Source organism: Pongo pygmaeus, chromosome 17 (assembly GCF_028885625.2).
Source record: "Pongo pygmaeus isolate AG05252 chromosome 17, NHGRI_mPonPyg2-v2.0_pri, whole genome shotgun sequence".
In the NCBI taxonomy this organism is placed as follows: Eukaryota; Metazoa; Chordata; class Mammalia; order Primates; family Hominidae; genus Pongo; species Pongo pygmaeus.
This window is the reverse complement of record NC_072390.2, coordinates 71,043,053-71,060,170: the sequence shown is the minus strand read 5'-3', so window position 1 is coordinate 71,060,170 and position 17,118 is coordinate 71,043,053. Positions and strand designations below refer to the sequence as shown.

At 38.2% G+C, this 17,118-nt stretch overlaps 1 long non-coding RNA gene across 3 annotated transcripts in view; it reads left to right on the top strand.

The window, feature by feature from the left end:
* LOC129019083 (uncharacterized) overlaps positions 1 to 17,118 on the top strand; it is a 32,528-nt gene that overhangs the window by 661 nt on the left and 14,749 nt on the right. Inside the window, exons 2-4 of one of the 3 annotated variants that reach the window (XR_010124179.1) lie at positions 6,759 to 7,051; positions 14,191 to 14,426; positions 15,272 to 15,440. This is a non-coding gene — a long non-coding RNA (uncharacterized LOC129019083). The remainder of the gene's footprint in view (positions 1 to 6,758; positions 7,052 to 14,190; positions 14,427 to 15,271; positions 15,441 to 17,118) is intronic. The other 2 variants (XR_008495505.1, XR_008495504.2) reach the window with 2 other exon arrangements.

The window sequence follows — 17,118 nt, the reverse complement described above, 5'->3', positions numbered from 1 at the left end:
CTCTCCCTCATATTGTCCATTAGTGCTCCATGCTTTAACCTTTTCATTTCCAGGCTTTAGTTTGTATAAATTGACAGACTGAGTCAAGTACATTGGCTGGTGTTGTTACACCAAACATATCATTTGTCCAAGTTCCTCTGTGGAACCAAAACAGAAAATAATTCCAGTTAAGTATATGACACATTTGCCTTCCCACATTACTTTGATAGAAGGGAACCCCAAGGCAGAAAAAAACTGCATATCAGAAAGAGTGAGATGAAATCTCCAAGAGCCTGATGCTCTTAGGAAGTTCTTTGCACAGAGTCCATACATTCTGTGACTAAACAATAAGCATTTATTCAGCATCTATGAAATGAATTTCAAGTTTACAAAGCTTTAAAAAATAGCAAAATCCCTAGATCTCTGCAATAGGCAAACCAGAATTTCACTTAATTTGTTGCTCATCATTTTGGCCTATAAACTCAAATACTTATTAACGCTGTAAATATGCCTTTTTACTGTCTGTCTGACAGCGCCCATGCTTTCTGTGCTGTCTCCTTAAACATTTATGAGTGTTCATGAATATGCAAATACACAATCTAATGTCTGAAAATGGTTGCAAGTACAAATGCTATGTTAATATTTCATACAGTGATGGGAGCAAATCAACAACCATAAATTTTGAACAAATATGTTGCCTCATTAATAACTAATGAGGCAGTGCATAGAGCTGAGGATTTGGCATTTAATGCTAAAAGTGGTGTTTAAACAGAGTCTATCAGACAAGGCCACTGCTTCCAAAAATTCACTAAGGTCTGCTTCTTCCAGAGTGGTTTCTGTTTGCAGGCGAGGGAAGGTTTTTGAGAAGAGAGTGATTCATAATAGTTGTTTTAAAAGATGAAACTCCATTACATGGTAGAAATCAAAAAGATTCTATGACCAGTGAATTTCCTAAAAGTAGACCTTTATGAACAAGAAGTGTATTTGATTCGGTGTTCCACTTTCCTGGGAGTTGATGATGTGTAAGATCAACTAAGCAGAGTTTAAATACTTAGTATTAGGTTGGCGCAAAAGTAATTGTGGTTTTTGCCATTAAAATTAGTAGGTATATAGAAATGGATACGGCCAAGGAATTGGAAGAGCTAACCTTATTTGCCCCTCGTGAGACTAGTGCTAAGTGAATTGGCTTTATAAGTTAGGCCAGTTCTGAGACTGATAACTTTGGTTCATGATTCCAGTGCTTCCACACTTTACCATGTTCCTAATTCTGTGGGGCACCAATTTTCTTGTATCTCGGTCAATTAAATATTAAAGCTAAAACTCACAATTACTATATATTTGGGACATTATGTCAGAGATTTTAAATAGAGAAAAATACCAATACTAGGCTCAAAAGTCACTTTATAGCTCTGGGTGTCAGCATATTCATTCATAAATTGGACCAATCTCCAAGTTTTAAAAACTTTCAGGGGACTCTTCCTTTGATGAGATACAAGATGTTTAGGAATTCTTCAGCTTTGCTGAATTATCGTGAACAGCATCCATGGCCATTTTGTAGGCCTGAGGAGTAGAATGTATAGCAAATTGGATAAACTAATATTGACCATACAGTATATCCTGGAAGGCTCTCTTCAAAAATCATTTCTTGATGTTGGCTTAATTATTTATCACTTGCTTTCCTCTTCATGGAAATCATTATAACCCTTTTAGTAGTAGTAGTACTTTACCATTTTTAAAGTGCCTTTTAAACATATTACTTTATTTCATCTTCAAAAGTTGCCCCATAAGTAGGTATGATTATCCATATTTTACAGATGAAAAACCCCATCTCAGAGAAGTTAAATTACCTGTTCAAGGAAAAAATAAAGTAAAACCTGATTATTTGAAGATGTGAAAGTTGAAGTTTATTATTATATGCATCTTTATAAAATACCATCTTAAAAGTATTCTTGACTTTTTAAAATAGGTTCCTTTGCCATTGATACACCTAGACCAATTTACTTTCATCTTCTTTGATTCAGATTCTGGTTTTGGTTATCTTCATTACTCAAATCCACATCCAGGTAGGAAATAAAGTATTCAGAGGTCAGCAATAATTTCTCTGATGATGTAGTTCACGTTCAGTGAAATAATGTGTTAAGGCACCCCTTAGTGAGGACTCTTGTGGTGAACTATTTTGTATCTTGACTATGGAGGTGATTGTAGGAATATACGTGCTTGATAAAATGGCATAGAACTAAAGACATACACACACATACGTATTAGTGCATGTAAAACTCGTGAAATCCATATAAGATCAGTGGACTGTATCAAAGCTAATTTCCTGGTTGTGATATTCTACTATAGTTATGCAAGGTGTTACCATTATGGGAAATGGAGTAAAAAGTACACAGGTTCTCTCTGCAATGTTTCTTAGAAGTATATGTGCATCTACAGTTACCTCAAAATTAAACTACAATTCACAAAACTGTAGTTAAAATACAATTAAACTGTTTTTAAAAAGACCCTTGTGATTAGTTAATATTACATTGTTTACATAATTCTTGAGGACACCTTGGACCCAGAGGAGCATAAGGGGTGTTTCAATATGCTTTATGCTCTCACTGTAAGCCATTACAACTATGAGTGTGTCAGTGGGTGTTGTGGAAGATCTGTTAGGCTTAAAGACCCAGACACTAACTAAACACTTCTATTTTCTAGCCATGTGATTTTGAGCAAGCCACTTTCTACTTTGAGTCTTGACTTGTAAGCTCTATGATGAGGTTAAAATAGAGCTAGCTCTTAGCATGCAGTAAGACACCACCTCTCCATCTTCACTGCCCTTCCAAATTTACCTCTTTCCCTACAACCATAGTAGATATATATAGTTTTTAATTTTCCTTTAAACATATTTTTGATTTCCCCATTTTTTTATTATACTTTAAGTTCTGGGATATATGTGCAGAATGTACAGGTTTGTTACATAGGTATAAATGTGCCATGGTGGTTTGCTGCACCCATCAACCTGTCGTCCACATTAGGTATTTCTCCTAATGCTATCCCACCCCTTGCCCCCGACCCCCTGACAGGCCCTGGTGTGTGATGTTCCCGTTTCTGTGCCCATACCTTCTCATTGTTCAACCCCCACTTATGAGTGAGAACACACAGTGTTTGGTTTTCTGTTCCTGTGTTAGTTTGCTGAGAATGATGGTTTCCAGCTTCGTCCATGTCTCCACAAAGGACACGAGCTCATTCTTTTTTATGGCTGCATAGTATTCCATGGTGTATAGATGCCATATTTTCTTTATCCAGTCTATCATTGATGGGCATTTGGGTTGATTCCAAGTATTTGCTATTGTGAATAGTGCTGCAATAAATATATGTGTGCATGTATCTTTATAGTAGAATGATTTATAATCTTTTTGGTATATACCCAATAATGGGATTGCTGTGTCAAATGGTATTTCTGGTTCTAGATCCTTGAGGAATCGCCACACTGTCCTCCACAGTGGTTGAAGTAATTTACACTTCCACCAACAGTGTAAAAGTATTCCTATTTTTCCGAATCCTCTCCAGCATCTGTTGTTTCCTGACTTTTTAATGATCACCATTCTAACTGGCATGAGATGGCATCTCATTGTGGTTCTGATTTGCATTTCCCTAATGATCAGTGATGATGAGCTTTTTTTCGTATGTTTGCTGGCCACATAAATGTCTCTTTTGAAAAGTATCTGTTCATATCCTTCGCCCACTTTTTGATGGGGCTGTTTGTTTTTTTCTTGTACATTTGTTTAAGTTCTTTGTAGATCCTAGATATTAGCCTTTGGTCAGATGGATAGATTGCAAAAATTTTCTCCCATTCTGTAGGTTGCCTGTTCACTCTGGTGGTAGTTTCTTTTGCTGTGAAGAAGCTCTTTAGTTTAATTAGATCCCATTTGTCAATTTTGGCTTCTGTTGCCATTGCTTTTGGTGTTTTAGTCATGAAGTCTTTGCCCATGCCTATGTCCTGAACGGTATTGCCTAGATTTTCTTCTAGGGTTTTTATGGTTTTAGGTCTTACATTTAAGTCTTTAATCCATCTTGAGTTAATTTTTGTATAAGGTGTAAGGAAGGAGTCCAGTTTCAGTTTTCTGCATATGGCTAGCCAATTTTCCCAACGCCATTTATTAAATAGGGAATCCTTTCCCAATTGCTTGTTTTTGTCAGGTTTGTCAAAGATCAGATGGTTGTGGATGTGTGATGTTATTTCTGAGGCCTCTGTTCTATTCCATTGGTCTACATATCGGTTTTGGTACCAGTACCATGCTATTTACTGTAGCCTTGTAGTATAGTGTGAAGTCAGGTAGCACGAAGCCTCCAGCTTTGCTCTTTTTGCTTAGGATTGTCTTGGCTATACAAGCTCTTTTTTGATTCCATATGAAATTTAAAGTAGTTTTTTCTAATTCTGTGAAGAAAGTCAATGGTAGCTTGATGGGAATAGCATTGAATCTATAAATTATTTTGGGCAGTATGGCCATTTTCATGACATTGATTCTTCCTACCCATGAGCATGGAATGTTTTCCATTTGTTTGTGTCCTCTCTTATTTCCTTAAGCAGTGGTTTGTAGTTCTCCTTGAAGAGGTCTTTCACATCCCTTGTAAGTTGTATTCCTAGGTATTTTATTCTCTTTGTAGTAATTGTGAATGGGAGTTCACTCATGATTTGGTTCTCTGTTTGTCTATTATTGGTCTATTATTGGTGTATAGGAATCCTTGTGATTGTTGCTCATTGATTTTATATCCTGAGACTTTGCTGAAGTTGCTTATCAGCTTAAGGAATTTTTGGGCTGAGACGACGGGGTTTTCTAAATATACAATCATGTCATCTGCAAACAGAGATAATTTGACTTCCTCTCTTCCTATTTGAATACCTTTATTTCTTTCTCTTGCCTGATTGCCCTGGCCAGAACTTCCAATACTATGTTGAATAGGAGTGGTGAGAGAGGGCATTCTTGCCTTGTGCCGGTTTTCAAAGGGAATGCTTCCAGCTTTTGCCCATTCAGTATGATATTGGCTGTGGGTCTGTCATAAATAGCTCTTATTATTTTGAGATACGTTCCATCGATACCTAGTTTATTGAGTGTTTTTAGCATGAATGGATGTTGAATTTTATTGAAGGTTTTTTCTGCATCTATTGAGATAACCATGTGGTTTTTGTCTTTGGTTCTGTTTATATGCTGGATTACATTTATGGATTTGTGTATGTTGAACCAGCCTTGCATCCCAGAGATGAAGGCGACTTGATCATGATGGATAAGCTTTTCAATGAGCTGCTGGATTCAGTTTTCCAGTATTTTATTGAGGATTTTCGCATCGATGTTCATCAGGGACATTGGCCTGAAATTCTCTCATTTTTGTTGTGTCTCTGCTAGATTTTGGTATCAGGATAATGGTGGCCTCATAAAATGAGTTAGGGAGGAGTCCCTCTTTTTCTATTGTTTGGAACAGTTTCAGAAGGAATGGTACCAGCTCCTCTTTGGACCTCTGGTAGAATTTGGCTGTGAATCCATCTGGTCTTGGGCTTTTTTTGGTTGGTAGGCTATTAATTACTGCCTCAATTTCAGAACTTGGTATTGGTCTATTTAGGGGTTCGATCTCTTCCTGGTTTAGTCTTGGGAGGGTGTATGTGTCCAGGAATTTATCCATTTCTTCAAGATCTTCTAGTTTATTTGAGTAGAGATGTTTATAGTATTCTCTGATGGTAGTTTGCATTTCTATGGGATCAGTGGTGATCTCCCCTTTATCATTTTTTATTGTACCTATTTGATTCTTCTCTCTTTTCTTATTAGTCTGGTTAGTGGCATATTTTGTTAGTCTTTTCAAAACACCAGCTGTTGGATTCATTGATTTTTTTGAGGGTGTTTCGTGTCTCTTTCCCCTTCAGTTTTGCTCTGATGTTAGTTCTTTTCTTCTGCTAGCTTTTGAATTTGTTTGCTCTTGCTTCTCTAGTTCTTTTAATGTGATTTTAAGGTGTTGGTTTCTTATCTTTCACAAAATGTAATCACAATATCATGATCACATTTTAAAAATTAACAATTCTTTAATATCATCTAATATTCAATGTTCAAATCCCTGATGTCTCATGATTTTATAAAGTAGATTGTTCAAACCATCACCCAAATGAGGTCACAGCAGATATTTCTAATGCATGATTTTTTCCTACTGATCTAGCAATTACTTCAGAATCTTTCTCAACACCGCACTCCAGATGACCCCTACTCTATGGTCAGGGTTGCCCCATAGGGAAATTGAAACCAATTTGCTTTTCCTGGACTAGAGTTCCTGATAAATCCACTTAGGTCAATTGTTCCTAATGGATTTCTAAGTCATTACTGAGGATCTGATAAAAACCTGATGATTTTTTCTCTGATAATTAATCTTTAGCTGTTTCTTTGTTTGTTTGTTTTTTGTTTTTTAGAACTAGCCATATTTTTGATCCAGCCTTCTATTCTATGCAAGTAGTTAGGACCAGGACCATTGAGGTCCGGCTGACCTGAGTTTGAATGAAATCTCCATCACTTACCAGCTGCATGACTTAATAATGATCTCGAGCCTTATAAGCTCTAGCTACCTCATCTGTTAAATGGAGATGAAAGGATGCATATCTCAAAGGACTGTGGTGAAGACAAAATAAACTAATATAAGTATTGGATAATCATTAGAAGCAATTAATAATAATGAAAAATAACTGGCACAATAACCAACAAAGAGTTAGTATTCACAAATTATATTTATATTTTATTATTACTATATTACCTTAGAATGTGGCTGTAGCATCATTTTTGGAAGCCAGAATGGTAATACTGAAAAATCACTGCTTGTCTCAAGATCCAACTTCTGGAAATCTCAACCATTCTGAATACAGCCATCATTCTTAAAATTGAAGAGAACTGTTTTACAAGATCTTGACTTATAAAGAAAGCAAGTTTATTAAGGTAAAAAAATTGGTGCTACTCTTACCTTGAGAACTGTATTTAAGAAGCAGAACAATGTATTAAAGGAATCTGGCAATGAGAGAAGCCACAAGAGCATTGAAAAAGACCAGCATCCTCAGGTAATTTAGGGTGGGGACCAATGGGTCTGTTGTATCCTTTGAGGGTATCCCTCTATTACAGAAGAACCCAGAAAATGTTGTTTCTAGGGCTGCCCAGTGAGACATTAGAATCATATTCAAAAACACTGACCTAAAAAAAGAGGTATAGGCTGGGCATGGTGGCTCATGTCTGTAATCCCAGCACTTTGGGAGGCTGAGGCAGGCAGATCATGAGGTCAGGAGTTCGAGATCAGACTGGCCAGCATGGTGAAACCCCATTTCTACTAAAAATACAAAAATTAGCCAGGTGTGGTGGTGCACACCTGTAGTCCCAACTACTTGGGAGGCTGAGGCAGAAGAATTGCTTGAACCTGGGAGGCAGAGGTTGCAGTGAGCCAAGATTGTGCCACTGCTCTCCAGCTTGAGCAACAGAGTGAGACTCTGTCAAAAAAAGAGGTATACACAGTAGTCATCCCTTCTCTGTGGGGGATATATTTCTGTGGGGGATACATCTTCAGAGGATGCCTGAAACTATGAATAGTACTGAAGTCTAAATATAACTATGTTTTTCCTGTATATACATACCTATGATAAAGTCTAATTTATGAATTAGGCACAATAAGATATTGAAAACAACTACTACTAATAAAATAACATTATACTGCAATATAAAGTTATATGAATGTGGTCTCTCACAAATATCTTATTGATTTACTTACTTATATTGATAATATTCTTGGACTGCAGTTGACTATGGGTAATGGAAACCACAGAACAAGAAACTTTTTTTTTTTTTGAGACAGAGTTTCACTCTTGTTGCCCAGGCTGGAGTGCAATGGCATGATCTCGGCTAACTGCAACCTCCCCACCCCGGGTCCAAGCAATTCTCCTGTCTCAGAGGAAACTAATGTATTATTTTTAAACAAGATTTCCACCCAACTAGACAGAAAGCTGTAAGATGCTTCTTCGTATAGGATGGTGCCACACACAAAAAAGGGAGCGATGCTTCTCATTTAGATAAATACTTTTCAGAGTGCTTCAAAAACTACATTGCATCTATCATTTTTTTTTTTTTTTTGCACTTTCTGGCACTTTGCCAATTGCAGGATCCACACTAGAAAGAACTTGGTGCTATTGTGGGGCCTAAAAAGGAATAGCTTCTGCCGCATTCTGGAACTTCTGACTGTATATCCTATTAAGAGTGGCTGTCTTCTTTAAATGTGGCCTCTCAGCATCTTTTGTATTTTTCCATTTCCAAAAGCCTCTGGGGGTAGAGCAGAATGGAGCCATGCTTGGCCCATTGGCGGAGCAAAGTTATAGAGGAAAGGAAACAACATAGAGCTTGGAGAGAACAGAAGCTTCTTCTAGAGCCAAGAACACAGCTTTGTCCCACAAGCTGAAAACTGAGTCTGGGCAAGTGGGTCTCCCCTACGCCTTAGTGGAGTGGAAAGAGAGGAAGGAGGCTGAGTTTGGGGAAGTTAACACCAAACCTTCTCTTGGACCTGAAATTCCCCAGGAATCTTGAAAACAGATTGTGTTTGGAAGGCAGGGTGTCTAAGCCAAGAGCTGCCTAAACCAGCCCAGGCCAGGGAGCCAGCCAATCTGTACTGGATTTTTCTTTTCCTCCCCTTTAATGATGTTGTTTGTGCCTCTGGACTGACATAAGGGCTGGTGGGTGGCAACAAGAGATGGAGGATGGGAGGGCGTCGGGATTTTTCACATGAGTGAGAAAGAAAACAAACTGTGGCCACCAGAGGCAGTGAATGATAACATTTTCATAAGGCCATAGACTGACCTTTTACCTGGGTGTTGGGGTAGGGAGGGTATATTCAGAATTACCAGAGACCCTTATGAAACCACAGGATCGAATAACACTGGTGAGTATCTTTGTCATTTCAACCCTTCAATCTAAAGTCTTATAGAACTCATAACCCACCATTCCTACCCTTCCCTAAAGCTTTCTCAGCTTTAATGTTATGCCTACAGATTACAGCCTGCTCATCACTTCTTTTAGGAGAGGCGAGAACTAAAAACAAGCATAGGTAACAAAAGCATCTATTTTCTCTTTGATTGTTCCTTCTGTTTCGAACCTCTTTGCTTCCAACATGAATCTCCCATTAATCAGCTTTCAATTGTAATCTGAGTTGCTCAATTCTTCCCTTAGCTGTGAAATACTCACTTTCTCTTGCCCTGAGAATGTTTTTCTGTTGCCAGACTAAACCTGTGTGTATTTTACAAGAGGTTATTTTTCCCCTTCTTAATATAAACAAAATAAACTGAAAATCCACAGCACAAAATTATTAGAATAGAAAGTGTGAAAATTATCCTTAAGTTAGCAGCCAGGCAGCAGATAAGGAGGAATTTCGTAAGGGAAAATGATCCAGAGGGCATACACTCTTGTTTCATAAACCGGATGGTGCCTATTGGGGCCAAGAAGCCCCAATTTATTCTGCTGTAGCTGAACTTACTATAAAGTATATTAGTGACCTAAAAAAAAGTGGATGCAACTTCCCGAATTCTTATTTATGATAGACTAAGGGCAACTGAAAAAGGAAGAACCCAGAAACACATGTTAAGAGGGTGTAAGCCAGATTCAACTACCCACCTAATGTGCCTTAGGTCCCCTGTCCTTCCAGCCACACTGCTCAGCCAAACCCTTAAAGCCATCTCCTCCCTCTTTTCCATACTGCTTCTCTGCTGTCCCAGGAAAGATAACAAAGACTTCTCCCAAACATGGAGTCTGTCCTACTGAGCAGGGTTGGGAACTTGGATTCTCTGCTTACTAAGTGCCCTCTCTGGATGGAGTGATTTCTACTCCGTGAGCCTTTTGCTTCAATTGTAAAATGAGATTAGTAAAGATTATCTTAGTGGCTAATTATAAATGTTAAATTGGAACATAGAAAGTGATTAGCTAATAGTAACCCTTATTATTTATTGCAATTATAACAAGGAGACAGATCACTTAGCACCTAACATTTACTCAAGAGTGATGTTCAAAATGTTTAATAAAAGTCTGAGCATAGTAGACTTCATCTCATCAGAGCAAATGGTGGTCCTGGTCCTGGGAGCAGAGGTTCCTGCTGTGCCCTGCATTAACCCCTCAGTTGCTGGATTGTAGGGAATGGAGGTGGGTGTTCCAGGGAGAGTTGGAAGGGATCTGAGTGGCAAGCTGCTTACTCAGCCAGCTTCAGGCACAAGTTATATACCACCCAAAGGAGATGAACTAAAATGTTTTAATTGCAAGTAACCTTGTAGCAGTAGAAATAAATTAAATATTAACCCTGCATATAATGCCTTGTACTACTACTTATCATGTTATCTGCACATGGCATTTTCTCAGGTAGGTTACAAGCTGGTAATTGAATGTTGAAACTAAATCTTGTGCTTCTGACTTCTCAAAGTAATAGAGTCAGTTATCAGAGGTGTTCAAGAACCATTTGCTGTTTGGTTGTCATCTAGAAGATATTATTATATATTATTTCTATGTATCACTCATATTTTGACAACTTTTTAAAAGGGATTAGTGGTGATTTAACACACAGGACAATGGATGCCTTGGAATCGCATTAGGTCAAGGGCAATAAGACAAGATCCATTGAAAGTAATGGCAAAAACTGCAATGACTTTTGCACCAACCGAATAGTAATGAAACATGGCAAGCCACATTGTGATCTGTCTACCACAGAGCCCAGAGCGTCATAACAACCAAAGCAAAAAGGGAAACTGGTTTGTTGCACAGATTCAATTTTTTAATAAAAGGAAGCACACAGGAAACAAATATGTCACCCTAAGAGAAAATAATAATCCTGATAATCATTTGAGAGATTTGAACACCAGGATGGGCATTGTCTTCAGGAGCTGACCTTCGTCTCCCTCTTCATCTTCACTCCTGAGCTCCTGACCCTCCTCATCCATGTGCCCTATGTCCTAGCTATTGCAGAAGTCTTGGTGTGGACTCATCAAGCCATAGCCTTCCATCCCATGGAGTTTTTGCAGAGGTGAACTCTCTGCGTGAAATTCTCCTCATTTTCTTCCTCCATCACACAGTCCCAGTTTAGCCCCTCTTTTACACCTGACCCCACTGAGCTGGCTTTCTGATACCTCCCATCCCACCCACAAACTAGGCCACCTACACCCATTATAGTCATAGCTCAGCAATCAGTTCAGAGAATTCACCCCTTCTACCTTCTATCCACAGCTTTAAACCTGTATGCTCCTATCTGGCTTCAGTTTCGGGGCCTGGTATCTGGATTCTTTCTCTGGGACTTCTAGATGGAAAATTCATGTGAGCAGCCTGTTGGCTTTTGATCTGGCTTCTCCCCAAAGCAAAAGTAGCCTTTCAGATCATCCCTCTTTGTAACAGATACTACAACTCCAGGAGGACATCAGTGTACCTTTGTGTGAATTAGAAAAAGTTGCCCAGCTTCATCCATGTCCCTGCAAAGCACATGATCTCATTACTTTTTATGGCTGCATAGTATCCCATGGTATATATGTACATTTTCTTTAGCTAGAAGCCATTACCCTCAGCAAACTAATGCAAGAACAGAAAACCAAACACCACATGTTCTCACTTGTAAGTGGGAGCTGAACAATGAGAACACAGGGACACAAGGAGGGGAACAACACTTACTGGGGCCTATTTGGGGAGAGCAGGGCTGGGAGAGCGTTAGGGAAAAGAGCTGATGCATGTTGGGCTTAATACCTAAGTGATAGGGTGATAGGTGTAGCAGACCACCATGGCACATGTTTACTTATGTAAAAAACCTGTACATCCTGCACATGTACCCCAAAACTTAATTTTTAAAAAGATGCCCAGAAGGGAGAGCCAACTTAGAAACCTTAGGGCTGCATCGTTCATGGCCTTTTCTTCAGGTGGACAGCCCTTCCTGCCAGGGCACATGGCTAACGGAGTGGAGCATAGAATGAATCTCAGAAAACCCCCATGTGCCCCCCCTTCCCCTCTACCAGGCCCAGGTACCTGTGTGTACCATGCAGATTTCACATCCCTAGGTAAGGACTCAAAGTCGCAGGTTCCTGGGGCAACTCCTTAGCTCACAATGAAAAGCAGCAAATACAAAGTCTTCCCTCATTCTTCCAAGTGAAATCTGAGTCTTTCCTTTGAACTTAGCTAATGAATGTTGTTCCATTAGACATGCTATTTCACATTATGAATTTGTGCGTGCATGTCTGACTCCCAGGGTTATGAGACTTGAGTCATCTGCATATTTCTAAAGCCTTTCATCTACCTATTACTCCTCCAAAAAATTCTCTTAAATGAATCAGCCTATGAATATGCAGCAGAAAGTTTTAATGAGTCCCCTGGTTTTCTTGATTAGCTCCATTACCGACAATGGTCAACAGAACTGCAATTGTGCTAAAGTCTTTTTGTTCATCAGGCACATGTTAGGTCAGGAGGATCTGGACAGACCTTTTTGAGGGGAAGCTGGAGTCAAGTCTAGACAGCATATCCAGCTGATTGTTTGGTCAAATTTTTGCCAAAAAGAGAGAATGTCTCTTAACTGGCAAGTTAATTAGAAGTAAATCTTTATGCAAGATTAGGGTATAGTTCTTAGAGGAGGACTTAGAGAACACTGGGTTAAATTTTCTTCCTCTTCCTGTGACTCATTATATGTTTCTAATTTTCTTTAAAACTATGGGCCTATAACATCAGAGAAGTTGCTCACTCAGAGCCAAGCATTGAACAAGAGAGGCGTCCAAATCTGCAATTGTTGTGTGCCTCAGTAGCAAGGTTCAGGATTTGCTGCAATGTATGTGTATGTAAAAGTATTGCTTCCTTTGAGAGGAAGTTCTGTTGATAACTTCTCTAGACTTTACCAATCAAGAAAAAGGGGAAAATCAGTCTTACCATTTGCCTACACAAGGTGCATTCAGGGCACATTTCTATCTAATTGTCTAAACATTTATCTTGGGTGACAGATAGACTTGTGTGTTTGAATCATGGAGGTCATTATGTGTTCAGAGAGCTCTTGCCTCTGGTCCAATCCTCCTGAACTCCCAGTTTTTCCATCACAGTTTTTAAAACAGTTAAACTTGCAGAAAATGCAAATTTCATGGAATATTATTACTTGTAACCCTCACGTCTTTATTCCTGAAAATGGTAAATAAACAAGGGATAAAAACCAAACAAGAATAAACAGTAACTTCTATAGAAAAGTGTTCATTTAAAATGAAAGTAAACTGCTTCTTAATGCTTCTCAATGGCTAAAACAGTGTCTGGCACAGTAAGAAATACAACATATGTATACGAAAGAATGACTCTGATAGGTAGCAATTGAACAGTATTGAACTATGATTATCTAATAATGTGAGCCAATAGCCACCCCTAGAAAAATAGCCTATTGAAAATTAAACTATCCCTTTTAGGTCTTATGATGATTAGGAATCAACAAACCCCTACGTCACCTTGACAGTATGAGTCTTTTGGCTCCCGGGTTCAAGAGATTTCAAGTACAGATTAGTCTGCTGATGAAGTCCTAGGCTTCTTATTGGTGGAATTATACAGAAGGAGAAATCACAATAATGATAATGAAAGCTATCCTTGATCGCCTATCATGCACCTGTGACTGTTTAACTCTGAGATACAGGTTTGAATATTCACTTTTATAGGTGAGACTAATTCAGGGAGTTAGGGGCAGAATCTTAATTTGAATCTACATATATCACAGACACAAAACCTGTGTTCTTTCCTCTTTATTCGTATCAACCATCCAAGTGTCTCATTTAAAGGAGTCAGGTTAGGACTAAGAGTAATAAACCCTTAATTTATAATGCCCTACTGACATTAACTAAAATCACTTTCACCAGATTGCTCTTACAGTTACCAAAGTTAAATTGTCCAGTTGCTAAATAATACCACCACCACCACAAAAAAAACTTTAAAATGCAAAATGACAATAAATTAGTCTCCTAAAACAAATCTTTTGTGAATAAATATTGTTAAAGGTCATAAGGATGATTACCAAATTAGAATATTTGCCTTTAGTTCTTCATCCTGTCTAAAAGACAGCTTTTGATTGCTATGGTATCTATTATGTTCCACTGAATCCTCAGAATGAAAGCAAAATGCAGTTATCTATGTTTGAAATTTAGAATTGAATGGTTCTATGGTTACCAATTACCCAACACCATTTGAATAGGACTAGCCTGATGATCATGGCTCACCAATTTACTTGCAAGGGCAAGAGCTGCTAATCAACTGACTAATGAGGATTGACTTCTACAATTGATGAGCATGGAATTGGATGTGCCTAAATCAACAGAAGAGGGTTTTTGATGTCATCACACTGTAGCCCCAGAAGACAGAACTCTCAAAGGTGTCAATGGGCAGAATTTGTAGATGACATACAGCATCCAATGGATTACTCCTATTCAGGTATTGCTTAATGTAGAACAAACAAGAAGTTTAACTGGTGGAACAAAAAGATTATAAGATTTAATAAATTAATTTTAAGCAAGAATGAGTCCAGGGTTCCTATGTTAGACAATTAAATAGTGTCATTAATCCAGATGCTATTCATTAATGTTGAAATGACTAAAACAAAAGAAACTGAAAGTTTAGTCTTTAGAACAAAGGAAAACAAAATTAAGAACATACCAGTGAAAACATAGAAATATATCATTAAGGTCTTTATCTAAATCAGAAATAAGTAAAAAAATTGTACCATGAGTAAATGACTGAATTTTAATGCCAGAGATTTCTCTTTAGGATAATGGAAGAAAAAGGTTCTTACCCTTCAGCAGATAGCATGCTGAGCCCTGAACAAATTTTATGACTTCTGGGGCAAAGCAGACCCAGTCAGCTTGCCTCTAGCAACTGGTTAATAGTACTCCAAGAAAACCACACTTAAAATTCTTGGAAGTTCCTTTACCATCACATCAAGTTGCATTTTGAAGCTAAAGCCCTTCGAATCCATTTATACCTTGTGATATTCCCTTGCCAGATTGTTGTTTCGTTTGATAGACATGATTTTAGGATTTTGTCAAGGAAGCCATCTATGACCCCAATCAATCAAAACCATAAGGATCAGGGCTGGAAGAACCATAAGTGTTCTTTGACAGTTTGTGTATCTAGTATTGAAAGACATTACTCTTCCTAACCCTCAAAATATGTGTGTTCAGTGCTACATATTTTAACAGATCACACACTCTTTCTAAAATGTTCTTCTTTTTTCTCCCCAGTGGAGCCCTAAGCTCTATCACCATTCTCTCTGTCTCTAGTGTTCCTTAGAGCAAAGGATGCAATGTCAAGCAAGTTGTGATACCTCAACTATCTACAATTTAACACCAATGAAAGAACACTGTTTGGAGAAATGAGAAAGATTATCATCAGTGTCTTTCAGAAGTCATCAAAGGAAGAAAAGGACAAAAGAGAGGAGAAAGCAGAAAGGTATAGGAAATTAGCAATTGAAGTATGAAAATTGAAGAGCAAGGAAAAAAGTATTCAAATGTTCATATTGAGGTTCATATACTATTAAGAAGGAGAAGTGTAACTTAGAAAGAAATTTTGTAAAAAGGAACATTTAAAAGGATTATAAAATGCTTACGTAAAAGTATTTGGAAGAAAGTCTTAGCCACCAGTCATTTATTCTAAAGTAGGAGAGGAAACTTGCATATCTGTATTGCAAAAATCTTTATGGTAAAAAGTGCCTCCAGGCACTTTATAAATCGGAAATGGGTAAAATATGACTCGTATGCTTTTATGCTTTTTAAAATATGTAGATTTAAAGCAATGTTGGTTTTAAACAAGACAGTTGCTCAAAGCAATTCTTGAGACCATGCCTCTATGGTAAATATCAAGTGGTGGATAAAAGCAATTATCTGAGAAATCACGCATCTTACATTAATAGAGCATCAACCTGTAGGGCAAGACTTTGTAGATTCAGAGTATGTAATCACTGACTTATCCCAGTGTAGTTGAGGAGGCACTAAAAGAGCTCATCTACCCCCAAATAACTCCCTTTCTGAATTAGAATTAGCACCTTTGAGGACCACTTTTTTAAATTAAAATATATTTAGACAGCTCCTGCTGGAATGCATATCAGCTACCCATGCAGGCAACACAACAATACAAAAATGATCTATTATTGCATTAAGTTGATCTAGTTAAAATCTTAGGTAAACCTGGAAATTTTCGTGCAGAATCCAGAGGTTATAGTAAAAGGATAGAGCCATTTTACAGAGGAAGAATATTTCAAGAGTTACAGACTTGAGTGAATTGCTCAGAGACGAAAAAGCCAGAATCCTGGACCTCAGATGCGGCTTCCTTAGGGCACAGAGCATTTGCAGGGGAGGGCCCAGTAGAAGAGTATGGAGTGATAAATACAGTTTGCTTTTTAAATAATATTCTCCAGGGATGTCCCTGCTAGGCTTTCTGGAACCTTATTCTAATCTTAGTCACTATAAATCAAGGATAATTTGGTCTGTCGTAGTCCGCATGCAAACATACCCTACCACTGAAGTATCATAAAGGCCTTGAAGTAGACTGAATACTTGGACACTGCCTTGTAGCTAGGAAATTTGACCCATCATTGGGGTCTGATATTCAGGTGGACCTAGGAGGTCAAGACTTGAGTTATTCACTCCACCATCACCTCCCCCTCCCACACACATATTTGTATAAGAAGTAACAGTCAAGGACCAATAGCTAAAAAGAGATGTGCATCTAGTGACCAATGAGCTAAATGGCCCCACTGGATCTGTAGGAGAAGAGCTTTATAATGTAATGCCTAGATGTGCTCTCACCGGAAACCCACATTCCAAAATAGAAATAATGATAGGAAGTAAAACAGGGGATTTCCCCCTTTTTGGTGACTTCAGTGAATGCTGCCTGGCACATGGACACACTTCCTCAACAAGTCATGGCGTTGTTTTTTCTCCTTGTTTTTTCCTTGAATAACCTTTCCACTTTCCTCCAATCACTGAAAATAATAACCAGTATCTTCTCAGTATGTGCCCCTGAACACTGTATTTGAGAAAGGGTGCTGTGACCTCCCAAAGACAGATTTGGCAGGTAGCAATCTTGGGGAAAAGGGAATGTGTGTTCATTGTTGGTAACACAGAATGGA